Source organism: Lagopus muta, chromosome 16 (assembly GCF_023343835.1).
Source record: "Lagopus muta isolate bLagMut1 chromosome 16, bLagMut1 primary, whole genome shotgun sequence".
NCBI lineage: Eukaryota > Metazoa > Chordata > Aves > Galliformes > Phasianidae > Lagopus > Lagopus muta.
The window spans coordinates 8157245-8170934 of NC_064448.1; the positions used below are offsets into that span (position 1 = coordinate 8157245).

At 37.8% G+C, this 13690-nt stretch overlaps 1 protein-coding gene across 19 annotated transcripts in view; it reads right to left on the reverse strand.

Annotated features, from left to right (window-relative positions):
* NCOA3 (nuclear receptor coactivator 3) overlaps positions 1–13690 on the reverse strand; it is a 78700-nt gene that overhangs the window by 49313 nt on the left and 15697 nt on the right. For 15 of the 19 annotated variants that reach the window (XM_048963223.1, XM_048963221.1, XM_048963220.1 and 12 more), the window contains one exon: positions 5506–5545. The exons of 3 other annotated variants lie outside the window; for them this stretch is intronic. The gene's annotated coding sequence lies outside the window, so the exon portion shown is untranslated. Of the gene's footprint in view, positions 1–5505; positions 5552–13690 lie in introns of those variants that run through there. One more of the 19 variants, XM_048963236.1, reaches the window with a different exon arrangement.

Sequence of the window (13690 nt, forward strand, 5' to 3'; positions counted from 1 at the left end):
TTTTGGGTAGGCATCTTTGCCTGAAATAGGAAAATATACTGAAGCGTATCATTGCCTATGCAGACACTGTGGTTAAGGATGCCTAACATTTTCCATCACAGAAGCCTGTTCTAATTCTTTAACAACCATCTCTCACACACACCCCTCAAAATTACTTTTGGTGAAAGACTTGTATAAAGTTGATTCAGACGTTTTAAAAGAGAGGATAATTACACTGAAGAAAATATAACTTTCTATTCAGTCTGAGAAGTTAAAGGTTTTAGAAGAGAAACTGATCAAATCTCAAAACAAGCTAAACTTCATCTTGCTGCTTTGATGTTCCATCTGCACAGATGTAAGAGCCTTCAAGCCTCTGCACATGCTCAGTTTTGTTTAAAGTCATTTGCCAAGATCCTCAAGTATTTTATCCAGGCAAGCAAGCTTTGTCACTGCACAGCTCCTCCACGCTGACAGGACAGAACATGCTTTATCATCATATAATGAAGACCAAGAGCAGCTTGCCTATAAGCCTGCCAGATATGCAGCAGCTGAAGTACCTGGCAGCACAGCAGCCAGTGAGATGGGACATTTTTTCAGGTTAATTTGCCCCACCCATATGCAGCACCCACAGAATAGGAGGCATCAGTCAGTTGAAGGGCTTAGCAATGGCTGCAGCCCCATTCCTGTTCCCAGCTGAGACAGGAGATGGGTCGGACAGTGCAACTAAGCGTTACTTTCCTTCCCCTGTAATGGCTAGCTGATGCAGAAAGCACACAATCCAGTGGCCAAAGTGGCATTAATAGCTCTGTGGAATTCCATACAACAACCTTGTTGGCAAACAGAGCAGATATATTCTCAGCATCTCATAATGGCAAACTCCAGTAATTTTTCCATGCACTTTTTAAAGCCATACAAAAAGTTAAGCTGAAAATATTAAGTTTGAGGTAATTCAGAAGACTTAAAATACTACCATCAACTCCAACCCTCAACTCTTCTTCCTTCAACCACACATAATTCAACATGTTGCTGTGCAGCTGCCTGTTAGACACTATGGGACTGTTACTTATCAATTCACAGACATTTTTCTTGCTATTTTATTTGCTCATGCCTCATATCATCTCCAAGGTGCATTACTACTTCTACAATCACGTTTGCTTCCTCACAGTGACTGGTTATGGTCTCTCATAATGGAGAGCTTACTTCTGTCAAGGACCTGTATCCTAACTTTGCCTTCACCCAACTTGAGTACATAGGGAATTTCGATTCCATTCAAAGTATTTCCTTTCCTATGAGGAGTAAACAAGACAGATCTACGCAGTCTTGGTTATCACAGATCATAGCTTGCAATTAAGACTGCTCATTCACAGCAGATTTTAAAATGGCATTTAATCACTGATTTAACTTCTGGAAATATTTACACCAGCCAACAGGGGGGTAGCAATACATGAGTTGGAAAGAAATACAGTCTATAAATCACACTGACTTGCCTTAGGCACATTTTGCTACTCAGCAGATGCAGAACTTATGGACATTTATTCATGCATTTGCATGGGAACGAAGCTACAGAATCAACGTCAGCTAATGTATTATTTAACACTGTAAAACAACTCAATTTAGTCAAAGCTTTGGATATATTCTCATTTTCAAATATGAAGTACCAAGTTTGTTTAAAACCAAACCAGAACACCACAAATCTGTGGATGAGAAATCCACAATCAAACAAGAAAAAAAAGATTTAATTCCAAAAGTATTTGGCTGCTGTGGGCAAAAGGCCAGGAGGGAAGACAGCCACCCATGAGAGGTTTTCAGGTTAGGTATGCATGGACTCACAAACCGGCTTCAATGGGAGTGAAATGTCTGATGAGTTAAGAGTGCTTTTGAGGATAAAAAGAACAGCCACACAACACATTCCCCTTGCTTTTAATATTCGGTTGTTACTGTCTAATCTCATAATGTTGTTAATGATTTGCTATAACTTTTTGTTATAACTGAAATTTGAAGAGGTGCTACAAGATTAGAGAATGAAAACAAAGGAAGTCACGGAACAGATGAAATCAAAAAAGTTTAGTTTTCCATGCACAGCATCAGTGCTTACATGTTATTTTTGCTTCGCTGTAAAGAGTGAGAAGTAGAACTAGTTAATGCAAAAATGACATTTCTAAAACAATTTGACCTGGAAACACGGAGGTATTTCTAGCTCAGTGCTGTAATTAACATCCCTAACTAAATCTGAGTGTACTCAGACACAGTACATTTGGTATGGCAGCAAGAGGCCTTCATTTAGCTCAACGTTAACGCTCAGCATTCAGAATTTGAAGCGACAGTTATGTGCCCATGGTATAACAAATCTGGCTGTTCCATTAAAAATAGCCTTTCCTCTGCTTGTTTTCAGGTATCTTACAATATTTCCATTTTCATAGAGATCAAAGCTTAGTAGAGTACCTTCAACTGTACCACAAATTAAGAACATAACAGAATCATAATCAAGTTAGAAATTTGTTTCTCCACTGCACAGCCAGGTCATCTTACTGTATTTCAAATATCACCCATCATCCATACACCAACAACTGTAACACAAGTTACAGCTTAAACTGCTAAAACTTACTGCAAAACATGAAAACTCTGTTTTACGTATCACTGCTAGCCTAAAATGTTACACTTCAGGGATTATTTAAGAACTGAGCTGAAATGGGTCAGCATCTTTCTTTAATACTATACAAAATGGAAAAACTGCACTCAACGAGATGCTACAGACTCACCTCTGAGTCCTACAAAAGAAGGACAAGATGCAGGATTCACTACCTGCAACAAGGTAAAGACCCATTTTCAGAGAGCTCAAAATTCTCAAAACAGCCTCGGCATTGTTAGAAAGCTTTGGATTGATGCTAGCATCGTGTCTACAATTACCAGTAAAACATTATTATCAGACAATTATATACTGCAGCCCAGTGAGAAACAGATACCACTATAATGGGTTACTAGGACAAAGAGCTTTGCAATTAATCTCACTTTGCCTTAATTCCAAGGATTGTTACCACATTCTTCTTGCTATTGCTTTAATCACAAGATGTTTTTAGTAATCTTCTTCATCTTTAGATTTTGCCTAAATCCATTAACATTCTCATCACACAAAAGATGTTCATAAATATAGTAGTTGTTAGGGATGCAACTCCATTGTATAAAAAGATCCTGATTGTATTTTTCCCCCATATTCTGCCAAAAATATTTAACTTTAAGAAGATATTTTACAATAAATCTCTCATTACCCTCTCAAGGATTCCTACAGCAAGTATTTTTGCAATAGTTGCTTACCAATCAAAAAAAATCAGTTATGTTCCTTATTATTTATACAAACGGCACTTAAACACTGATGTTTACCTGCAGCATTCTCCAAAATAACACTTCATTAGCACAGAAATTCCAAGTAATTTTAGGAAGATCCGCAGCCATTTTGGAAGTTAATACAAGAGCTCAGTGACTGCCAAAAACGGAAGACCAGATCACATCCTTCCCCCTTAAGTGCCAAAAACATTTGCAATGCTTTGTTACAGATCCACTTGCTTCCTTCTTTATAGATAAATGGCCAAATAGTTGAGTAGTTTCACAACATTAGGAAGCAATTTTATGTATTTTTATACAGTGCACTAGAAGAACACCAGGACAGAGCTATTTCTTAAATGCACTGCATCTTTAGTTCCCACACCAGACCAACGCAATCATGTTTTACATTCAATAAAACCCTTACACCTCTCTTGAGCATGTCTGCTAATAGGACATCCAAAATGTATCCACCATAATTTAAACATGTTCTCTTCTAGCAAGTTTTCACGTGTTTTGCAGACAATTCGAAGCTTGATTTGATGCTAAGCTTTAAAACCATTCTCACACACTCAGATACAGGGAGGTTTTTATTAGAGTCTGCTAAGCATATCAACAGCTAAGTGATTAGCATCAGTCATACATTTATGCCATAAACTGGAATACATCACCTATCAAGTACAGTCGATAACGTTTTCTTGCCACCAAACACTACACTGACTGCATTTCTATGACAGCACAGCATGCTGACATGCAACTCAAAAGAAAGGAGTTGTTTATGTACAGAGTCAGAATTTTGTATCCCCAGGCCTCATTAAAAAATAGATTTTAATAGAAAAGCCACTATTACTATCTCCAGGCATGGTATAGCTTTAATATTTTCTGTTTAAAGACAGCTAAATGTTTTTGGCATACATAAACATACATTAAAAAATTCAAAACCTTACCAACACTTTGGCTTCCACCACATTCTGACATAGGTGAAGGCTGTAACTGACAGCATGTATACAGTAACAGGATAAACAGAGTACAGCATGGAGGGAACTGAAGAACATACAAAACTTAAATCTGATGTCAGTGATTCTGTCTGAATATCAATACCATAATTTAGCCTTTTTCATTGTAGGCAGATTTCTGTCAGACAGCATGCTTAGACATGTCTCCATCCAGCCAAGAGCAAAAGTTACCTATCTCTTCTCTCCACCACATACTATTTACCTCAGTGTGGCATTTGTCTGTAAATCATTACTTAAGAACATTTTAACGAGTGCGGCTACCTGAAACAAAACAGTTTTCTGTGCTTAGAGGAGAGGCAGTGCAACAGAGAACGTTCTCCAAAAGGTTTTCCCTTTACTGTCTCTTTTCATTTTCTTCATTTTGCTCTGACTTTCCCTTACCCTAACCAAGTCAAGGTCACTGAATATTATCACAGGGCACCCTGCTAAACTGCAGAGAGAAGAGGCTGAACTTATTACAAGATACTACCATGAAGAAGGTGCTTCCTTTTCAAGGAGCAAAATTTCACTGAATAGGATATCAACACATGCTATCAGTTTCACTAATCAACAACAAGTACAAACTTAACACTCTAATCTCCTGGAGTACTGAAGGCTAAATGGGTTAACACTCATAGCTATGACCAAGAAACCAAAACCACACCCTGATGATATGCAACACAACGCTCTGGGCCCAAACAGTTTGAGCTACAAATTTCATTTCATCACCACTGTTTCAGAATAACTGTTCTGAGAAAAGAATTTACTTCATTGCCTCTTTAAGAAGAAAACGCTGGCATCAGTGATATGAAATTAAGAACTAAAAGCAAATATATACACAGAAGGATGCTAGCACTTTATCCCACTACAACATTCTATAAAATGCAACAACATTCTTTCATGGCCCAGATATCTCCACAATTACGTTAGCCTTAGATCCTACTGAACATAAACACAAAGTCATACCAGACATTTCCTCAAGTTTAGTTTAGAGGAGGTATAAGAGAGCACACCATACAGATAGCTAAAAAAAACAAAAAAACAAAAAAAACCCAAAAAAAACCCCACACAACCAAAAAGCCGTAAGTCTTATTTTTCTAAGAGAATTGTAATTATCTTCCCTCCTCCGAATTCCCTAAATATCAGCATTTTCTCTTGGTCACTTCTCACAAATCAAAGTAGCCCAGAGAATCAAGTTAAACACAAGACTTACCTAGCAGTCTCCTCTCTCCAACAGAAGCTGGTAGGAATGCCTAAAAAGAACAAGGTAAGCATGTCACTGTTTGTGCATACTCTCAAACTTCCCCAGTTTAGAAATTTCCTGGTTCTGAAGGACTGAGTTTCCCAGGAGCTGGATTTCTCCTTTATGAGCAAATGAATTTCTTTTTGAACCTATGAGAATCAATACAATATTCAGTGGCAGAAAGTTCTGCAGTTAAGCTCTACACTAACTGAAAATTCCTTTCTTTTATTTTCAACTTTACCACCAGATAATGAAGAGGAAAAAATGAAACGAGTGAAGAGCAAAACACTTTTTTCTTGTTGCTCTTCCATGACACACAGTGTTATACTATATGGGGGTCTTATAATCTTAAGTAAAAAAAAAAAAAGGAAAAGACAGCTGAAGTGCTGATGAATCATTTTTAATTCAGAAATTGTTCCATAGAGTTGATGTTAATCTCTGTACTTCTAAGCCCACTATACTACTTTTATATGGCAAATCTTTATGCAGTAGGCTTTGCAAAATTGTTTCAGCGCAGCATATCTATAAATTAATTAATAAATTGGCAGTTAAATCAGTAAATGAATTTGTACTATGCAAAATAAAGATCCACGCAAAACCAAGCTCAAACACAGAAACAACTTTGAGGCCCTACTAACAAACACCTTGCAGTGAAACAGCTGATCTACCGCACCACTTTTATCCAATGCACAAGTAAACAAAACATTATTTGTTTTAGACTTTCATAATAAAGACATTTCAGTTGTCTTCAACAATGTATTCTGCCTTTAAAAATCAATTCTTAACACAACTTAGAAATCCTGCATCCACATCTGAACTTGCCATCAAATTTATAAAGAAGCATTTAGATAAAGTATTCAGAATGTAAACAAAGCAATGGCAGAGGCTTTATTTCATAATACACTGTTTATTTCAATACTTTCAATCACTGAGAAACCAACAATACACAATTCACAGTACAATCCTTGTAAAAGCTGGAAAAGATATTAAGGTTCACGTCAAGTTCAATGTGCTCTATTTTTAACTTTAGTCAAGTCCTTGCTCATTAGCAGTAACTTAATAAATAAGTTGCTATAGCAAGTCAGCTTCCTCGCTGCAGCTAGGAATTTATGTGCTTACAAAACACATTTTTTAGCTCAACAAACAAAACAGTTAGTTAGACCCAGAGAGCTAAATCTCCCACTGCCACAGTATATCAAATAAACAGTTATTAATCGCTTAACGAAGCAGTACTTAATTGCTTGATATTTTTCATAATCACTGAGTGCTTAAGTTTCATTACAAAACTTTAAAACAACAACAACAAAAGAACTCTGTAGCTCACAGAGAAAGGTAGCCTTACATTCCCATAGTCTGACAGTAATGGAACAACCCCGTTTGGTGTAATTTTGTAACAGCGAAGTTCCGCACACTGCAGCAGGACTTGCTGTGGGACTTGCTGTAGATGCTTTTTAAAAGCATTTCACAAGGCCAAGGCAACTCAGACAGTCTCGTGATTGATTTATTAGGAAAAAATAAAGTTTACATAATAATGATCTGAAAGGAAGACAACACCTTTGAGAACAACATCCTAAGACACATCTGCGTTTCAAATATACTGAGAAATAGGGAAGAAGCATGAGAATGTGCTTACCTTTGAAAGGCAACAAACTGGTTTTGTACACTCCTGCACATGGAAGTACCCGATCCACACCATATACAACCTTGTCTGAAGGCCAGAACTTATTCAAGAATTGACACGCATGGCAAGAAAACATTGGATCCGAAAGAACAGTAACAAAACCCAGCATCTTTTTAGCTGCTAAGAGAAAACTGAAGTGCTCAAAATGAGGTGCCAAACTCAGACAGGACTTGTAACAATGACAATAAAAATAACCAAATTTGGCAAGTGGTTGCAACACTAAGAACCTGTTTCTCAGCTATTGCTTTCTGAGTCAGATCTAGCACCACATTTAGGATCATTTTCCAGCACCACCTCTACAACTAAAAATGATTTCTGGAATTACTTCTCTATCCATTTCTATCTTCACGTCTAAAATCATCACATAGAATCAACATGCTCCTAGGACTTTGTGGGCAGACTTCCAGGAGCCTTTCTAGACACACGCCAATAACCACATCTATAAGCTTTTCTAGAACAGCCTCTGAAGTTCCTCACAGGACTGATTCCCACACCCTGAGCCCACCAGTGACATCACTTCCAGGAGCAGTGCCAGGAATGCCCCCAGGAACTCCTGCTTCAGCCACGTCTGGAAGGTATGCTGGGACCAATTCTAGATTCAAAGTTGAACGCAGAAGCACATTTAGAGTCAAAGCCAGACTCTGGCTAAGAGTGGTGAAAACTTGCCATGTGCTCACTTCAGTCCTTAATCACTTCCATGACAGTGTACTTGCAGTGCTGACTATGCTTTGCTTTAGCTAGTTCTGTAAATCAGTTTTCTTTTTTTCCCTACAGATGTGCTATAGAGGATGCCTGACCTAAAATTCTGGTTTATGAAATACCTGTTTTTCCTAGAGACACAGTGAGCACTGGTAGAAATCACTGCACATTAATACACTTATGCCAGATACAGAAGGCTTTCAGACTAATAGCAATTGCTGACCTCCTGTACGTTTAGTAAGCAGTAACTTTTCTCTGAGGGGGTTAAACAAACTTCTGCTCTGGAGCAGTAAACACTAATCCTGAACTTCACATTTCTAGCAGGGCAGCAGTAACTTCATAGACAGAGCAACTGAAAAGTGTGGCAGTTAACTTTTGCATGGAGCAACTTTAGTCACATCTGGAAGTGAGGGAGCAAGAAGAGAATATACAAATTATCCCAAATGGAAGAAAAAGAAAATATCTAAATTCCAAACAAGAAAAAATACAGCTTCTAAAGGTATTTAAGCACTTCTGTATTCTTTGCTTTATTTGACACTTGATCTGTGTTTTGGCCTTCTATTTCTCTAGCTTCGGCAGGTAGAGGTACATTCTATGACTGAAAGCATTCACCATATGGAGTCCCATACTAGGCGGCATTCTAGCAGACTTTTCAGTGAGCTTCTCTTACAGTCAGAATAAGAAAAAGCCTGCTAGGTTGGAGACAAATTGATTAGGGAAAAAAAAAAACAGAGCCATTTGTACTTTTTTTTTTTCCCTATTACAAAGTATTTTTGCTAAGCTCAATTGGTGAATAGCCTTATAAGAGCTGAATGTGTCACATCACATTCTATACAATTTATGTAATGAGTCTTAGTACAAATTCTTTCACCTATAAAATACTAGTTAAGACTGTTTGTGGCTAGAATTCTAGTAAGAACTTAAGTAATTACCTAGATCTACCCCAGGGCCCCCCTCAGGTTCTTGAATATAAGGCTGAAATGTACGAGGACCTTCTCTGCACACATACAGAGAAAAGCCAAAGAAGTTTGTGGAATCTCAGCTCTAGAGGTGAAGTCTTTGATTTACAGTGAATATGCCAGAAATGCACTAACACACAAAACAAGTTAGAACAAACCATTTTTCAGTTGTGTTCGTTCTTTTTGGTACTGGTCTGTGGAGGGAGGGCTTACTTTTCCTATTTGGTTTCCTATCTATACCTTTGTTTCAGCTGACTTTGCCAGGATCTCACAGGGCTTTCAGTTACTTACATTATTCTGTCGACACTATGAAGCCAGAGTAACTACAGAAGAGAAATACTCCACTTCATCCAAGTAATAAAAAATGCAGTGAGTTTGGTTTTTTTGGTCCATAGTGTTTTGGGGTTTTTGTTTGATGGAGTGAGTTTCTTTTTAAAAACAAACAAAAAAACCCACCAGTATATTGGAGCTTGTTCTAAATGAATCGGTTTTCGTATGCAATGCTAGAGAAATACCTCACTTTATTTGGTGAGGAAGAAAAGCCTGGAAGATTCGCAAGTTTTTTATTATTTAAGAAAAAAAGTCCAGACTGAATTGGAACTATTAAATAGCAAAGATCCATAACAAGCAACTTTCAGAGGAATTAGTATGACTATAGGAAAGCATCCAAGGTTTTGTTTAAAGTATTAATTTAGAAAGTTGAAACAGCTTTGCTACTGCAAAGTTTTTAGTGGCTGAAGCAATTAGCATAGCTAAACTTGAGTCTTTTCCCTAATGCAAGTACATACAATTGAACAAAACATTGTCACTATCTGCCATCTTAGCTCATCTAATCTTGTTAAATGATAAGAACTACTTGCGTTCTCAAAAAAAGCTCTAGTAGCTGTAGAGGCTGCTTCTCTGTTGAACTCCTGGAGAGTTGTTAAACAGGAGCAATATACTGTAACAAACCACGAAGAAAAAACAGTTTTTTAACAGAGCTGACTCACGGCTCTAACCTATCCACTTTCAGGAAGCCCCCACATTAAGTGAAATACAAATGTGACTTTCTCCTCTTAAGCACATTAAGATATGCATTCTATGATGGTTTCTTGTACTGAAATTTGCCTGAATACATCCAAGGCAGCTTTGGAGTTACCTTCTACCAGCCTCGACACTGCATTTAGCAATAACCTAGTTCAAAAATCTGGACAGATTTACCCTGGTACTCAGCACAGGCTAACAAAGCAGACCCAGAGACCCACGCTGTGGTGGCTCAGCTACAGGACTGCACTGAGAGCTTTGGGGTGGTAAACCTGGAGCTCACATTGTCCTGGTAATTAGTAATGCAAACACCAGCCCCAATCTCACAGTAAATACTTCTCTACATGTAATTTCTCAGTTGTCAGCAAGGGCTGCTTATTTTGTAGTCAAGGAACTAAGTGCTTATATATGCCACCACTTTGTATCATGTAGAAAAGACTTTTCTATCACATTCTGGAAGCTTCTATTACATGGCACAGGTGAAAACACTTCATTCCTTACTATCACCTCACATTATAATGATACACAGGTATTTTCATGATATCATGTGTTAAAACTGCATGCTTTGGAGAAGAAAATGAAGACACTTAGGAAAATATCTTTTACAGACCATCTATAATAGTAGAGATTTCTTAAAAATCTTTTACCACTAATTTGTATATAACACACACCCTATCCACCCCCTACTGGAGTTTAGGCTTGTTTTACTGTAGGTGGACAGCAATTGTTTGGACCACTGTTATTTTCAGCTCTTACATTTTTATTCCCTCCTTAGAGGTATGCATATCCTGCTAACCATGAAATGGAAGTATCAGCTCACCTGGCTTTTCTGAGCAGCACCAGCAGTACTCCAAGGACGCTGGATCTAATGGCTTTGTTTTCATGGACTAAAGCAGTAGCACAGCAGCAAATGGTGCAAGAAGAAAGAAGAAATCCAAGTTCAAATCAAAAAGGACAGTGAAGAAAGAAAGCACAAAGTAAAAGACCAAATACTGTTCATTTACTCATCAGGTAACCATCCAAAGACAAGGAAACTGAACTTTTTCATTCAAATGAAATGTTAGCTTACTTGATTCAATTTTTTGTATGCGTATGATGCCTTGTAACTTCAGACACAGGATCGAGTTCACAATCAACTCCTTATTTCTGAATTGTTCTGCATTAGACTGAAAATACTCCTAGGGTATTTGAAATTCTTAAATTATACCGAGCAGGACTTGGATGCAAGAATGAATCTGAATGTCCTGCAGCAGAAGCCCTTAAACATAAGCAGTTCTGAATTCTTAGCATAAGAGTTTTCATCACCTCATCTACATTTCCACCAGTGTAGGCAGTTGTTCTGGCACCACAAGCTTTAGGGTTGGTCACCAACTTCCATCCACATTTTTCAGTTTCTATCAATTCCGTGTTGTTTTGCATTCAAGTAAGACAATTTTTACACGTAATTGATGTCAACAGCTTACATTTCAACTACACTCTGCTTATTCTTTGAGTCTCAAAATATCTGATGGATTAAAACACACAATAAAGAGAACCTCAAACCCAAAATAAAATACTGCTTTGCATCACCACTGCTGCTTTTGCAAAGCACTGATCATTTCCTGAATTACACTTGGTGTAGATGTTTTACTTAAGCAGCAAGCACTCCAGGCTACAACTGCTGAGTGACCTTGAGACAGCTCATAGAGGTAGTTGCCATGGTAACACCACCAAAGCCTCCATCCTCAGCTGACACCAGGCAGGCACATCCATCCTGCACTGCACTCTCAAAATTGAAGGAAGGAGTCAGACTTTTTATCTTAAGAATTTTTTCAAAAAGATAAAACCAAACTGTGCTGTGGTAGACACTGCATACTCCATATGAATACATTTAACTGGGGCTATACAAGTCCACACAGTGCAAGAGTTGAAGTACGCTAACATAACACACTGCTGAAAGTTGGTTCTACTCTGTGTTAATCCAAAGAAGTCCTGAGGTTGGCAAATGAGTGAAGAAAATCTGCAATATCACAACCTGTTAACTTTTTTCTAAATTCTCTAATACAAATAAATGTTATGGCTCCTTGCTGTGTCCAACTTGGAACAAAAGGGGAAGACAAAATGGATATTTTGCACACTTGGAATATTCCCAGTTTCACCTGAGCAACCTCATCAGCTTGAAGCAAGTTTGAAACCAACCTGGAATTAGTTAACAGTGTTTCCCAAAAGAGTTTTTCTCCACCTCCTCATGGAGGTCTGGCAGAACCAGGTGATGTCTCAGATGTAAATAAAAATGAAACAGACAGAACTGAAGAGCGCTAGTTAACGGAAATATTCAGCAGAATCACTCCCGTTCAAAGATGATTAACATTAAATGATTAATGAGCATATTTAAGTAGTTAATTACAGAAATCTAACAGTCAGACATAAAAGTTTACTTTAAAACTAAGCTGCACTTGCAAGATCCATCTTTTCCCCTAAACTCTAACAGAAGGGGCCGATCAGATAAGTTTCATAGATTGCTGAGATAGAATCCAAGAGATCCTACCATAGGCAAAACATTCCTGTATTCTAATTAGAAACAAGGGTTAGGAGTGTTCTGCCTCAGAGAAAGCCAGCCAACGTCATGGGTTTGCACTCACCATAAAGGAAAACATTTGTGCAGCCTCTGTACCAGTGGTATCGCTACCAGTGAGGACATACACTTTAAAACAGGCTTTTGAACACTAATCTCAAGAGACCGGTTCATAGTTAATTCAGTCAAGCATCTGCCCTGAAACCTGGATGAGCTCCTGTATCCCTAACCTGCAACCTAAAGGAATTAACCTACAGACCCTGCTAAGCTTTCTTAACTCTCTAGATCTTTGCTCAGGAGAAAGAGAAGGACAAAGGTGAAAAAAGATCTCCATGAAGCCTGCAATACTATATATACTCTACAAGAGACAACACTTTAATAAAGAGCACAACTTACCAAGTGTTAGTGCGGTAAAAGGACTTTTTTTTTTTTTTTTTAAGATAGCTTGAAAGAAAGTAGCAAGAATTTGCAAAAAAAAGAAAACAAGTAATGTTTTTCTGTAATTTCAAGGGAGGAAGAATACAAAATTTCATCCACATGTCATCTGCATTCAAACGACACACCTTACTAATTGTGAAGTTCATGATGTAGCTTGTGTTTAGGCAAATTTACAGGGGAAATTCAAAGGAAACACCTTCTACACAATATACACTATTGTAGGGTGCTTCAGTTTAAGAAAGCCTGAATAGAGAATGCTTTGGAAGCACAGAAAGTGAGGAATTACAAGCTGTCTCTGAGCATGCTCCTTTGCTGAAACGCTTACCTAAAACATACCTCAATCTAATTCACAGCCACTCAGTAAGATTTTTCATACTTATCTGTCAATACTCCACTCAACTCACACAGATCTCATTTTATTACCTAAAAAAATGATACTGAGTTAACACACAATTAGTATTAAATATCTTTTTTTTTCGTCCTGTTCAAAACAAGCTATTTAAAAACGAAGTTGTGGAAAGAATAAAAGCACACTGTCCCCTGCCATAAGAGCTGCACGCCATTTAATTTTGAACTACCTAGAAATATCTGCGTCTCCCTTTCACATATTCTCTCACTTTCAGAGACCTCAACACCTTTAGAATTTGTATCTTCAGATATTGTGCTCTGCGGTGTGTTTGGTTTTTTTACATAGGCAGTGAAATCCAGAAGTCTGATGCCTGATTGAAACTTTTCATATAGTTTGGAGTTCACACATCTTCCAGTGCTACAGACAGTAAGGTACAAGCTCACACTACAGCA